Raw genomic sequence first — 12,418 nt, 5'->3', positions numbered from 1 at the left:
AAAGACCATATATACCTATATATACACATATATATACTATGCATATGCATAACTGGATATTGTTCTGTACATCTGGAACTAACACAATATTGGAAATCAACTATATTTCAATAATTTTTTTAATCATATTCAGCCCTTTCTAAAGATTAATTCAAGACATTATGTTAAATGAGAATGCCACACTTGTTGATTTTCATAAATTTAAATCAAAACTATTTTTGCCTTATACCTTTTTTCACTTAAAAATAGGTACAAAGTGTTACTTTTATGAAATAAATTAAGAGGCGCTTTCCATTTGAAAAAAGAAAACTGCCAATTGGCTATTAATAGACTTACTAAACTGAACAAAGTAACTTCTCTGAATCCCAGGGGACAGTCAGGCTGGACAGGCGCTTTACCACCGTGTGATTATTGGCCGAACACTTAAAAAGAATGTCCCTCCTTTCCTTATCTTTAATATTGTATCTAATTCTGGGTACTGGTGAGTGCCTAGACAACCCCTTGAGGTGGAATCAAACTGTCTCTTCCTAATTCAGTAGAGAAATACAGCAAGGTTTAGCATTTGTAAAACATTCAATACTTTGTTTCATTGAATCACCTATAGATTTGAAAGTTACCATAAAAATATAAAACGTATATTCTGAGTGTTTGTTTTTATTTACCCCTGTTACATAATTAAAATGTAAAAGGCTACATTTCCAAAGAATATATTTAGAAGAACTTCCTATAAAGCTCAAACTTCACTAGAAGTTTTTACTTTCAATTTAAAAAGAAAATTGTGTCAGTTCTTAATCTTTTCTTCTCGACACCAATAACTGTAAAAACCAACAGTTTACGGGTAACATAACATTGCAATCATGGCTACACTGACCTATATCAAAACAAGACAAGTCAGAACCAAAATTAAACAGCGAATCAACACGAGAACCTGGCAGGATTCCCAGCAGGTCACCAAACTTGGACTTGAGAAAACTGTCCATGTTTTCTGAAATTTTCAAATACCTCTGAGTTTTTCATTAGTAAAAGCCAAACTGCTAAAGTAACATCAAAGAGGGAAAACTCAACTGGATCCTTAACCTAGCTAGAAAAATATTCATCCTTTTCACAAGGGATAGTAGCTATAGGTTTATTTTCTTAAATTTAAGTATGGTGGTGTCAGTGGATTTTCATTTAGAGAAGTTTTTTAATAAACAACCCTGAAATCAAAAATCAAACTGGGTCAAGGGAGACAGGCAGGTCCATAGGATTCCCAGGGCACTCTATCTTGGATTATGTGCTTCTACCACATTATCTGATTTTTCAGAAGACAAGGCGGTTGAGTGAAAAATGTACTGAGCAGAATACAGGAATCCTGATGTTATCTGGTGCCATCACTGACTGTTCCTGAGCTTTCAGCCAAGAATGAGGTCCCCAAGACTGTTTCCCCATTTTGATTGGACAAATTATAATATCCCTAAAAATGCTATGAGTGCATGGGAATTCCACATAGACAGGTAAGGTGTAATGTTACACAGCCTCTCTTTTTCAAAGCACATGACAACTACATTCACAATAAATTAACCCAACTGATCAACTGTTTAATCAGTTTGGGCATCAACATGCTACAGCTCTGATCTCAGGTGATTCCAATGTTTAGTCCAGTTTGGGAACTAGTGTGTGAAGCAGTCATTCTCTGAGTGTGATCTCAGGCCCACAGTAGCAGCATCTGGGAACTTTTAGAATGTTGTTCAAAAGTTTGTATTATTTTCCAAGAAAGTTGAAGGACTTCATTTATTCAGAAACAAATTCTCTTACTAGCTAAAACAGAAAAAGCATCAAATGAACATAACTTGAATTAGCACTACCTTTTCAGGATCTAACTGTCAGAGGTGAAAAGAGAAAAAGAGAGCTTCAGCTTAAACCATTAACATCCAAGGTGAAATGATAGGAAATACTTATTAAGCATTTACCGTTAGTAGAACTTTATGTTCATTGATTCATTTACTCCTCATGATAACCCCCCTTATGTAGGTACTATTCCCCAATTTTAGGGCTTCCCAGGTGGTGCCAATGCAGGAGACTTAAGAGACACAGGTTTGATCCCTGGGTCAGGAAGATCCCCTGGAGGAGGGCATGGCAACCCCCTCCAGTATTCTTGCCTGGGAAATCCCATGGACAGAAGACCCTGGCAGGCTACAGTCCGTGAGGTCAAAGAGTCAGACACAGCTGAAGCGACTTAATATGCATTCACCCCAATTTTACTAAGGAGGAAACAGAAACAAAGAAAGGTTACACAACTGGTCCAAGTTCAAACAACTAGTAAGTGACAGTCAGGACTAAAGGCTTGGTGTTATGGCTGAAGAGTGTGTGTTCATAACTGTGAGATGGAAAAGGTTTGCGATCTCAGCCTCCAGAGCCAATTCTCTTTTCGTGAGACTGGATCACTTGCCAGAAATAAATATTTCAACTTGTTTCCCACAAGAATGCTAATGAAACAAACTAAAGAATTACTACTGCATGCTGAGAAATACAATCCAAAAATAATAAATACAAAATAAAAACATATATGCCTTTCCTGTGATGTGTTTTGCTCACACGACTTTCCAGGTTGGCCTTAATGGTAAAACCATCAACTTTGGAACAAAGTGGGCCATCAAAATAAATGAACTGAAATGAAGACCATCAGAACCTTTCTAAGTGAGCCAAGTTATGAAAAATAAAGGCAATTACACTCACTCCTTTATGATTATCTCTGCTCCTGCCCTTGTGCCTGCAAGCGGAGAATCATGAAATCACCATGGGGCATTAGCATCTTTCTGAATTGGCCACTCACTGGGCTGCCTCATCTTGTCACTGACTTGCAACATCACAGACACTCAGCTCTTGAGTTAAATTATCCAGGATACATAATTTGATTACTGAGCTTTTAAATTTGCTTCCACACGCCTTCATTTTCCCCATCAAGAGAAGTGCCTCTGATCTTCACTTTCCATGCCCAGAGCCACTCCTCATCTCATACATAGTAAGCCAAAAAGAAAACCCTACTTACATTAAGTTGCAATTACATTTAATTTAATAACATTAAATTCTACTCATTCAATTTAATAACATTACCTTGAAAATTCCAAAGTATCCTAATGAAGACCTGATTTCCTGAATGAAGTAACTAAGATGTTTATGTGCTGAAACCTGTATTCTATTTAGTCTTCTAGAAGTCACAGAACATTGGCAACAGAAAGGGTACAATCTCTTATATTTAAAGATGGAAGATGAGTCCTAAAATTGCATCCTCAGTTGGAAATCTAATAGTCAATTTATCACTGAAATTAAAGGTGAATCGAGACGCATTTCAAAGTACAGAATCAAATGGTATATTCTTTTGGAATTAATACCCATATTTTTTTTTTACTAGAACTCTTTGGTTCTAAGAGGATCACCCAGATCAGTTCCAATCAAATATTGTAAAAGGAGTTGCTTCTTCTGTATGTGGTTCTGAAGCACTGGGAAAATATTGCAGCTAAGAAAGAAAAGGACCTCACCTAACCTTTCTGCCAGTTTAGGCTTGTCCTTGCTGTGTCCTCAACCTGCTTTCTCTTACATTGTCTTGAACAAACCTTGATGCAACTGGATAAGGTTTCATTTTTCTCTCTCAAGAACCTAGGAAATGCCAGGTAGGACTTCTAAACTGATGTTCTTGGAAGCCACAGCATGCCAGGCCTATCATTTGAACTGTCTTTTATAAGGAGTAATATTCTGGAGAGCCAGATTTAAGGCTATTTAAATTTGAATGTGATTAGATTATAAATTCCACCAAATGGTAAAATCCTTTACCATACACAGTGAGTAGATTAAAAACTAGGCTGCTCTCATGTGGGTGGCAGGAGGGCTAAGGTACAATATATCTCAATAAATGATGCTCGTTATGGATGGAAGGATAAGACCCCCCTCTGGGCAGGGGAATCTTGAAGAACAGACACTAATCACCCCTGCCTCCGGACACTATCTATCAGAATGTAAGCACAGGCTTATCAGTTATTAACTATTTGGAATGTAACTGCGGGCTTATTGATTATTGACTGTTTGAACACATAACACGTGAATGATGGGGTTATTGTAGTTGTATTTACCCTTCCTTTGTTTATGTAAGTCTCAAGGGAATTGGGGTAGTGGGTTTGGACACATGGGGTATAAAAGATTTTCACAAATGCTGGTCGGGGCCCTTGGCTAAGAGGAGACTCTGCCTTGGGCCCGCCGGTGTAATAAACTGCACTCCACTATCTAAAAAAAAAAAAAAAAAAAAAAACTAGGCTGTTGACTTGAAGATAATCTACTAGAAAAAATATTTTTCTAGAAAGTTCTATATAAAACATAGAGTAAAATTAGGAAGATAGAGGATGTCCATATATTCAGATTTTAGTAAGGAAAAACTGTAAATTCTAAGGGTGAGGTTGACACATAAATACACGTAAATTTAAAATGTGACCATGTTCTCAACATAGTTTTCATTCCAAGAGTTTGGGGATTAGGTCTTTACTTTCTTTTTAGTTGGGGTGTGTGTCTGTGTGTGTGTGCACATTTTGGACTAGCAAATATTTCATTGACTTTGCTGGAAGCATTATTTCCTTTAACTCTGAAAACATGAGAACTGTGGCAGTACCCATTTTGCAGATGGGGAAGGTGAGGCTCGCAGAGTTATACCCCTGCCCCAGAGCTCAGAGAATCAGAAGAGCAGATCTTGAACCTGCAGCTTAGGCCTCAGATCAAGGCTCCTGGTCCTCACCACAACCTGTATTTCCCCCAGTTCTCTAAACACAAGCTTAGAACCTGTCTCTATACCTCATCACAAATTGGTTCTGAAAATAGCAGCTTGGAAAGCACCTGTTCTCCACGCAGAAAGTCCCACATACACGGAGCAGTATTCACCCCAGCACACATGTGCTAGGACCACGGTCACGCCTCTTCTAGCTTTTGTTCCAACATCAGATTTTCAGATCCATTTAAGCCTATTTGCAAAGTCATTCTATTTCTGTACTAATGACTTAGGAACAGCTGGAACTTTTTTTTCGCCAAAATTTTGAAATCTCAGATCTCTATTTAAAAAAAAAAAAAAAGCCACTCAGAGAATTCAGAGACCTGCAAGGCTGAATTTCCTTGTACTCTGGAGAAATGGCATGAATCCCTGAAACCTCGAGCTGCTCATACCTCATATGAGTCCTGTAACATGTACTGATGACAGGGATGATAGGGAGCAGCCCCATCGGGGGCCAAACGTTGGTGTTATTGCAGCCAGGAGTTTTAGGTACATGTCTTCTTTGGCTTCCTTTCAACTCTTAAAAATAGAAAATGTTTACTACAGGAAAACTGGCTCCAGGTGATGGCTAAGTCTCCACCCTTTTTAGAATCCTCCAAAGTCCACGGCATTTTTTTTTTTTTTTTAATATGGGAAGAACCCTACTGATCAATATCTAAAATTTTCGGGAAAGGGGTCTGTTTCCTCCCTTCTCTGGAAGGAAATCCAAAGGCGTCTGCCCTTCCCTCCGCTGAAACCCGACCCAGAGTCCTCTACAGAGAGCCAGCGCTAGCATGACCTGCAGGGTCCAGGAACACAGAGAGGGCTGGTCCCTCCCCCGCAGTTTCAGATTCGGAGAGTCTGCGCCTCCCGAGCTGGGCCCCCGAGTCTGCATTTCTGAAAGTTCCCAGGGGAGGCTGCTGCCGCTGCCCAGAGACACCCCTTCCTTGGACAAGCAGGCTCTCACCCACTGGTCCCAAAGCCACCCCACCTAGCAGTCACCTGGGAAGCGTGCAGCCCACTCCCACAGATTCCGATACAATTGACTGGGTGCTGCCCCGGCCCCGGATTTTTCACATTCCCCTGAGTGAGCCTCCGGGGCCGCAGTCTCGGAGAACGTCCGGGGCATCGCGCACAGCCCGCCACCCCGCGCTCTGCATCACGCTCCCGGCGCCGCACGTGCGGACAGCAGAGCCCCTTCGAGAAAGACCGCGGCCCAGAGAGACGAGCTTAGGGGAGTAAATCACCGCGCACCATCCATTTTCCGAGGCCAGAATGCTCCGAGCAGAAATCAGAGACCCGAGAGGCTCCGGAGATCATGCAACCGCCCAGGAACTTTGCGGGACAGATCCCGGGTCCCTGTCTCCATCCTGGGTCCCGACTTGCCTCCCGGTTCACCCGCTGCCTCCGTACGCGCGGGATGAAACTGCACCCTCCAGACGGCCCGCTGCACCCTGCAGACGCGGGACCTCCAGCCGGAGGTCCCCGGTTTGCCGTCACGGCAGGGACAGGGGAGGAGAAGGGGCCGCCTTACCTGGCGCGCGTCCCTGCTCAGGGGTGCTGTCGCGGCAGCGGCGCGCCCCGCGGGGGCCCGGGGGTCCTGGAAGTGACCGGCCGCGGCCCTGCCACCACCTGGGCCGGAGCGGGTCGGCCGCCCTCCCCTCCCGGAGCCCGGAGCCCGTCTGCCCCGGGCGGCCGGTGCGGAGCGCGCGGGACGCTCCCGGTCCCGGAGGCGGAGCCCGAGATAAGGTTCGCGCCCCCACCCGCCCCCTTTCCGCGAGCCGCGGCCAGAGGGTGGGTTTTGGATCCGAATCCCCAATGCGAGCTGCCGGGGCACCCCGCTAGAAGCCAGAGGAGCTCACGTCCCAGTGGGACTGGGGAGAGGCGGGCCCGGCATTCCCGGGAAGCAGGTCAGGGCAAGGCGGCTCGGAGGTGGAAGGCGGCAGGGCGAAGTGAGACGCGACCCGAGCGCATCCCGGGCGCGGAGTCGGGGAGCCCCAGGCCCGCCGCCGGACGCCGGGATCAGACACCTGGTCCACCTGGTCCAGCGGCTGACCGGTGGACCTGCCTTTGACCTGAGCTGCAGGAACACCTGAGGGAAGTTCGCGTTCAAATAAGTAGGCAGTTACCTTGGAGGACTTAGGGGCGGCAGGGAAAGTCGGGAACAAGGTGCCTGAGAAATGGACGGTCTGCGCTCTGCCCCCTTTAGTCCGTCCCTCACGCGGCAGCCAGAAAGTTCTCTAACCATCACCCGCGCTCAGACCTGCAAGCGCTCTGGCCCTGGCTGACCCGTCACTCTTCTGGCTTCTCATCCCTCCCCCTCCGCCCAAGACCTTTGTGCCCTTCCTTACGCACGCCGCCTGATGCGAAGAGCCAACTCGTTAGCAGAGAGCCTGATGCTGGGAAAGACTGGAGGAGAAGGGACGACAGAGGACGAGGTGGTTGGATGGCATCCTGGGCTCGATGGACATGAGTCTGAGCAAGCTGCGGGGGAGATGGTGAAGGACAGGAAGCCTGGTGTGCTGCAGCCCATGGGGTCGCAAAGAGGCAGACACGACTGAGCGTTTGAACAGCAAACAAATCCACACCAGTGGGTTCTAGTCACACTCGATTCTTCTTTTGCCTCCAAAGCTCTGTTCCAAACGTTATCACAGATGCCTCCATTCAGGTCTCAAAGGTCCCCTCCAGAGAGTCCTTCCTGCGTACCCGCTCCAGACAGAACCACCCAGGACCCCTGACTGCACTTTATTTTCAACAGATCACTATATGAAGTTCTAGGTGTTAGATGCTCAGGTGTCTTGCATTCGTCTCAAGGTGAGCACTAAGAGACAGGGAGGGCTCCTGTCCTCTTGCTCCCAGCTTTATCCTCTGCAGCTAGAAATATCTGAAATATAGTAAGTGCTCAGTGAATCTGGGCTGAATGAATGTACAAATTAATTTCTCCCCAGGAGGAAATGCTCTCATTCAGGAAGTGAGTCCTACAGAATTCAGGTCAGATAGGAAAGTCTTGGGGTCTTGGGATGATCATCATTTCCCACATTCCCTCCTTCAGTTGTTGATCTGTTGATCTGTGTCCCACCACGGTCTGTCTTCTCACAAAACACCCTATGGATGGGTCCATCTCCTCCTGTCTTAAACTGTTCCTCTAGAATAGCCTGTTTGAACTTACTCTAGGCTCTTCTATCCCAACTCACTATATAATTGTGCTCTTACAACTTCCTGAAATGCCCCAGCCAAATCTGCAAACAATCTCTTACACACTTGTCCCTGGGTATCTCCAGGGCATTCATTCCAGGACCCCAGCAAATACCAAAATTCACGGATTTTCAAGTGCCCTATATAATGGCGCATTATTTGCATATAAATATGCACATCCTGCCATATACTTTAACTCATTTATAACTTATAATACATAACACAATGTAAATGCTAAGTAAATGTATTATAAATTATAAATGCTAAGTAAATGGGGCTTCTCAGGTGGCGCTAGTGATAAAGAACCAGCCCGCCAAAGCAGGAGACATAAGAGATGTGGGTTCAACCCCTGGCTGGGAAGATCTCCTGGAGGAGACCATGGCAACCCACTCCAGTATTCTTGCCTGGAGAACCCCATCCAGAGGAACCTGGCGGGCTACCGTCCACACAGTCCCAAAGAGTCAGACATGACTGAAGAAACTTAACAGGCATGCACCAAGAAAACAGTTGCAAACACACAGCAAATTCAGGTTTTGCTTTTTGAAACTTTCTGGATTTAAAAAAATAATTTCCTCTCTGCAGTTGGTTGAATCCAAGGATGCAAAGACCATGGATACAGAGGGTCTACTGTACTCAATGGACCAGGGGTGCTTAACCAGGCTCTGATTCAGGATGCTGGTGATGGGATCTACAGATCCACAGCTTGCAGAAGTTCCTCTGAAGCTATCCAAGTACATATTTTTTGTTAAGAACTATTGCAAAGGCTCCACATCACTTCTTTCTTTTTCCTTGTATTCTCTCATTAGCTTTTCACCTAGTTGGCCCCTACCATATCCTTGGAATAGTTTCTTACCACTCCCTTATCGACCCAGGTCTCTTTCTCTAACTTTCAGCCAGTATCCCAACTGTCCACTGGACATCTTCTCTTGCATGAATGACAGGCAGTTGGAATGAAATGTGGTCAGACTTGCATCTATTATCTTTCTTTCCCTCCAAGACAATGTGCTCCCCCTTTCTGCTCCCCTGTCTTTCCCAAAGTCACCACCACCCATCCAATGGGTCAAGGTCAGACTTTGCCACTGTCTCCTCTCTGAAGTGACTCTGACCTTCTCCCTGTTGAAACCCTGACACGAATCCAACTGCACTTAACATCAGCTCTGAGCTCCTGAACCATCTCCAAGACACTCTCCACCCTCTGGGCTTGCCACTTCCTCCCCACCTCCTCATCCCTTATCACAGATCACAGGAAACTTCTGCTTCCCCAGACCCTCGGTGCCCAACTTCAACCTACAGAAACTGTGATATACTCCATTTGTGTTAGTTTAAGCTGCTAAATTTGTAGCAATTTGTAACCCAGCAATAGAAAACTAATACAACTACTGTATACCCAGCTATTCTAGCAGAGTGTGAACTTTCTGAGCTATTTACTTTAATAAATATATTTTAATATATGATTAATATCATTTAGTTATCAGTAAAGATCTTATTTATGAATTATTTCATTTTTATTTATTTGATAATTTAGTACATTTATTTAATACTTACAACTCAATATTCAGAAAACTAAGATCATTGGATCCAGTCCCATCACTTCATGGCAAATAGATGGGGAAACAATGGAAACAGTGACAGACTTTATTTTTGGGGGCTCCAAAATCACTGCAGATGGTCACTGCAGCCATGAAATTAAAAGATGCTTGCTCCTTGGAAAAAAAGTTATGATCAATCTAGACAGCATATTAAAAAGCAGAGACATTACTTTGCTGACAAAGGTCTGCTGACAAAGCTATGGTTTTTCAGTAGTCATGTATGGATATGAGAGGTGGACTATAAAGAAAGCTGAGCACCGAAGAATTGATGCTTTTGAACTGTGGTGTTGGAGAAGGTTCTTGAGAGTCCCTTGGACTGCAAGGAGATCCAACTAGTCAATCCTAAAGGAAATCAATCCTATATATTCATTGGAAAAACTAATGCTGAAGCTGAAACTCCAATACTTCGGCCACCTGATGCAAAGAACTGACTCATTTGGAAAGACCCTGATGCTGGGAAAGATTGAAGGCGGGAGGAGAAGGGGACGACAGAGGAGGATGAGATAGTTGAATGGCATCATTGACTCAATGGACATGAGTTTGAGCAAGCTCTGGGAGTTGGTGATGAACAGGGAGGCCTGAGATGCTGCAATCCATGGGGTCACAAAGAGCTGGACACAACCGAGCTACTTAACTGAACTGAATATTTTCTTTCAGACTGGTGTAGAAATATTGAAATTTTAAAAATAGAATATGTGTGCCAAGTAAAGTTTCCCAATTTTTTAAAAATGTGAATTTTATTTTATTTTTGTTTTAATATTTATTTGGCCATGTTAGGTCTTAGTTGAGGCACTTGAGATCTTCTGTTGTGGCTCAGGGGCTTCTCTAGTTGTGGTACATGAGCTTCTCTCTAGTTGTGGCATGTGGGCTCTAGAACATACAGGCTTAGCTACCTCATGGCATGTGGGAATCTTAGTTCCCTCACCAGGGATCGAACCCAGGTCCCCTGTATTGGAAGGCAGATTCTTAACCACTGGTTTGACCAGGCAAGTCTCTCAATTTTAGTTTAATATCATTTAGTTATCATATCCTCCAGTAAATATCTTATTATTTCATTTTATTCAATAATTTATTTATTTAATATTTATTAATTGTTTTCTTTATTAAGACAGGGATATAAGCATTTAAATTTTAAAATTAGAAAATTCTATGTTTGTCAAGTAAAATTCCTTGATTTTTGTTTGAGAACATTATTGTATCCAAATCCACAATGTGGCCCCTTCCTCCTCAATGACAGAGATCTAAGTCATAGACCCCAAAATTAGAAAACAGGAAACAGTCTTACCTTTGTCTCACCTCAGCTTCATACCAACCCAGGCTGTAGATTTAGGAGTTATGTTACAAAGGGACTGCCTGTACGTGAAATACTGCCATCTTAGAAATGGCTTCTGCCTTCTGCCTTGACTCTTCAGGACTCACTTCTGCTTGAGGTCCAGAAGAATAAACCATTATATATTTGCTGTACTATTACATTTTAAGTGTCAACAACTAAAGCATCTTTCATCCATCTACACCTGCTGAGCCACAAACCTACACCTAAGAGGCAGTGTCGTGGAGTGTAAGGGCCATGTCTGTACTTCTCACCAGCTCATTCCTATGGAAGAATAAACCAATATTCACTGCATGAAGGAATGGACCTAATGCAATAAGACCAAGGGTCCTGCAAGTAGGCTTACTCTCAGGTTTTTCCCTTCTGTGAGCTAATAAACCCTTTTTGCTTTCATTAAGCTCCTTTGGCTTGGGTTTCTGTTGCTGTCAACCAGAAGAGCCCTGAGTTAAACACCCAAAGCAATTCTGAAGGTGAAAGACACTTAGGAAAACAGAATGTCAATATAAAACCCTCTTGTGCCATAAGTCCTGCTTAAATATCTAACTTTCACTGCTAACTATTAGTGCTGAATATCACAACTTAGCACCTATAATGGATATTTTTATAACTTCAGTTAAAAGTCCAAAAGCCCAAGGAAATTTGACTTACATTCTAATTTGGCCAGGCTATCTGCAAGTCTTATTTCTGAAGGCTTGTTCTTAGATCCAACTGTGAGACCCCCACATTGGCAAATAAAGATGCAGAAAGAAAAATTACAAGTATATACGAAAGTGCATACAAGTATACTCCAAAAGAGTTTGGAGATAATTCCTCCATTTTATAGCTTCTTTCTTCCTTAATTTCAGAGTCCCAAGTTTTCCTGGACAAAAGAACACTGAAGGAATTTACGTTCCCCACAGTTTGGGTCACATTTCTTATATTTTTATCTTAGGGCTGAAAGGCAAATTCAACTTTCCTCAGATTTAAACCATAACATAGAAATGAGAAACTAGACTATTTCTAACCCATGATTTCTTGTGAGGCCTCTTCCCACAGAAATTCTTCAAAAGATGCTTCACTTTGGTTATCCCAGTGGAGAGGGAAGTGGAGATGTGACTGGCCTCTGTGTTGGAGTCATTTATATGCAGACATCTTCAAAAATAGGAGGAAGATAAATGCTTTGTTGGTCATCCTTCTATGATTGAAATGTATCTGAAGTGAAAACATATTTACTGGTTTTCCTTTGAGTTACGGTTAAAAATTGGACTCTTATCAGTTAGGATTTTACAGGGCCCCAAATTCTTTCTTTTTTTAATTCAATGAATCTATTTATTTAATTTTTATTTCCTGTTGGAGGATATTTGATTAACGATGTTATGTTAGCTTCAGTTGTAGAGCAACATGCTTCAGTTATCTGAATACGTGTACTTAGGTTTTTCAAATTCACTTCCGTTTAGGTTGTTATAGAATATTGAGCAGAGTTCTCTGTGCTATACACTGGTTCTTTGTTGGTTGTATACACATTAAACACAGTAGTATACATCTGTTCTCTTAGCC

General features: G+C 43.1%; 1 protein-coding gene across 2 annotated transcripts in view; it reads right to left on the bottom strand.

Annotated features, from left to right (window-relative positions):
* Nucleotides 1–6,979, bottom strand: part of COL21A1 (collagen type XXI alpha 1 chain) — a 213,726-nt gene extending 206,747 nt beyond the window's left edge. The window contains exon 1 of one of the 2 annotated variants that reach the window (XM_043449847.1): nucleotides 6,898–6,979. The gene's annotated coding sequence lies outside the window, so the exon portion shown is untranslated. Of the gene's footprint in view, nucleotides 1–6,302; nucleotides 6,451–6,897 lie in introns of those variants that run through there. The other variant, XM_043449846.1, reaches the window with a different exon arrangement.
* Between the last annotated feature and the right edge of the window lie 5,439 nt (nucleotides 6,980–12,418).

This window comes from Cervus canadensis, chromosome 28 (assembly GCF_019320065.1).
Source record: "Cervus canadensis isolate Bull #8, Minnesota chromosome 28, ASM1932006v1, whole genome shotgun sequence".
NCBI lineage: Eukaryota > Metazoa > Chordata > Mammalia > Artiodactyla > Cervidae > Cervus > Cervus canadensis.
This window is presented reverse-complemented; position numbering and strand designations above follow the sequence as displayed.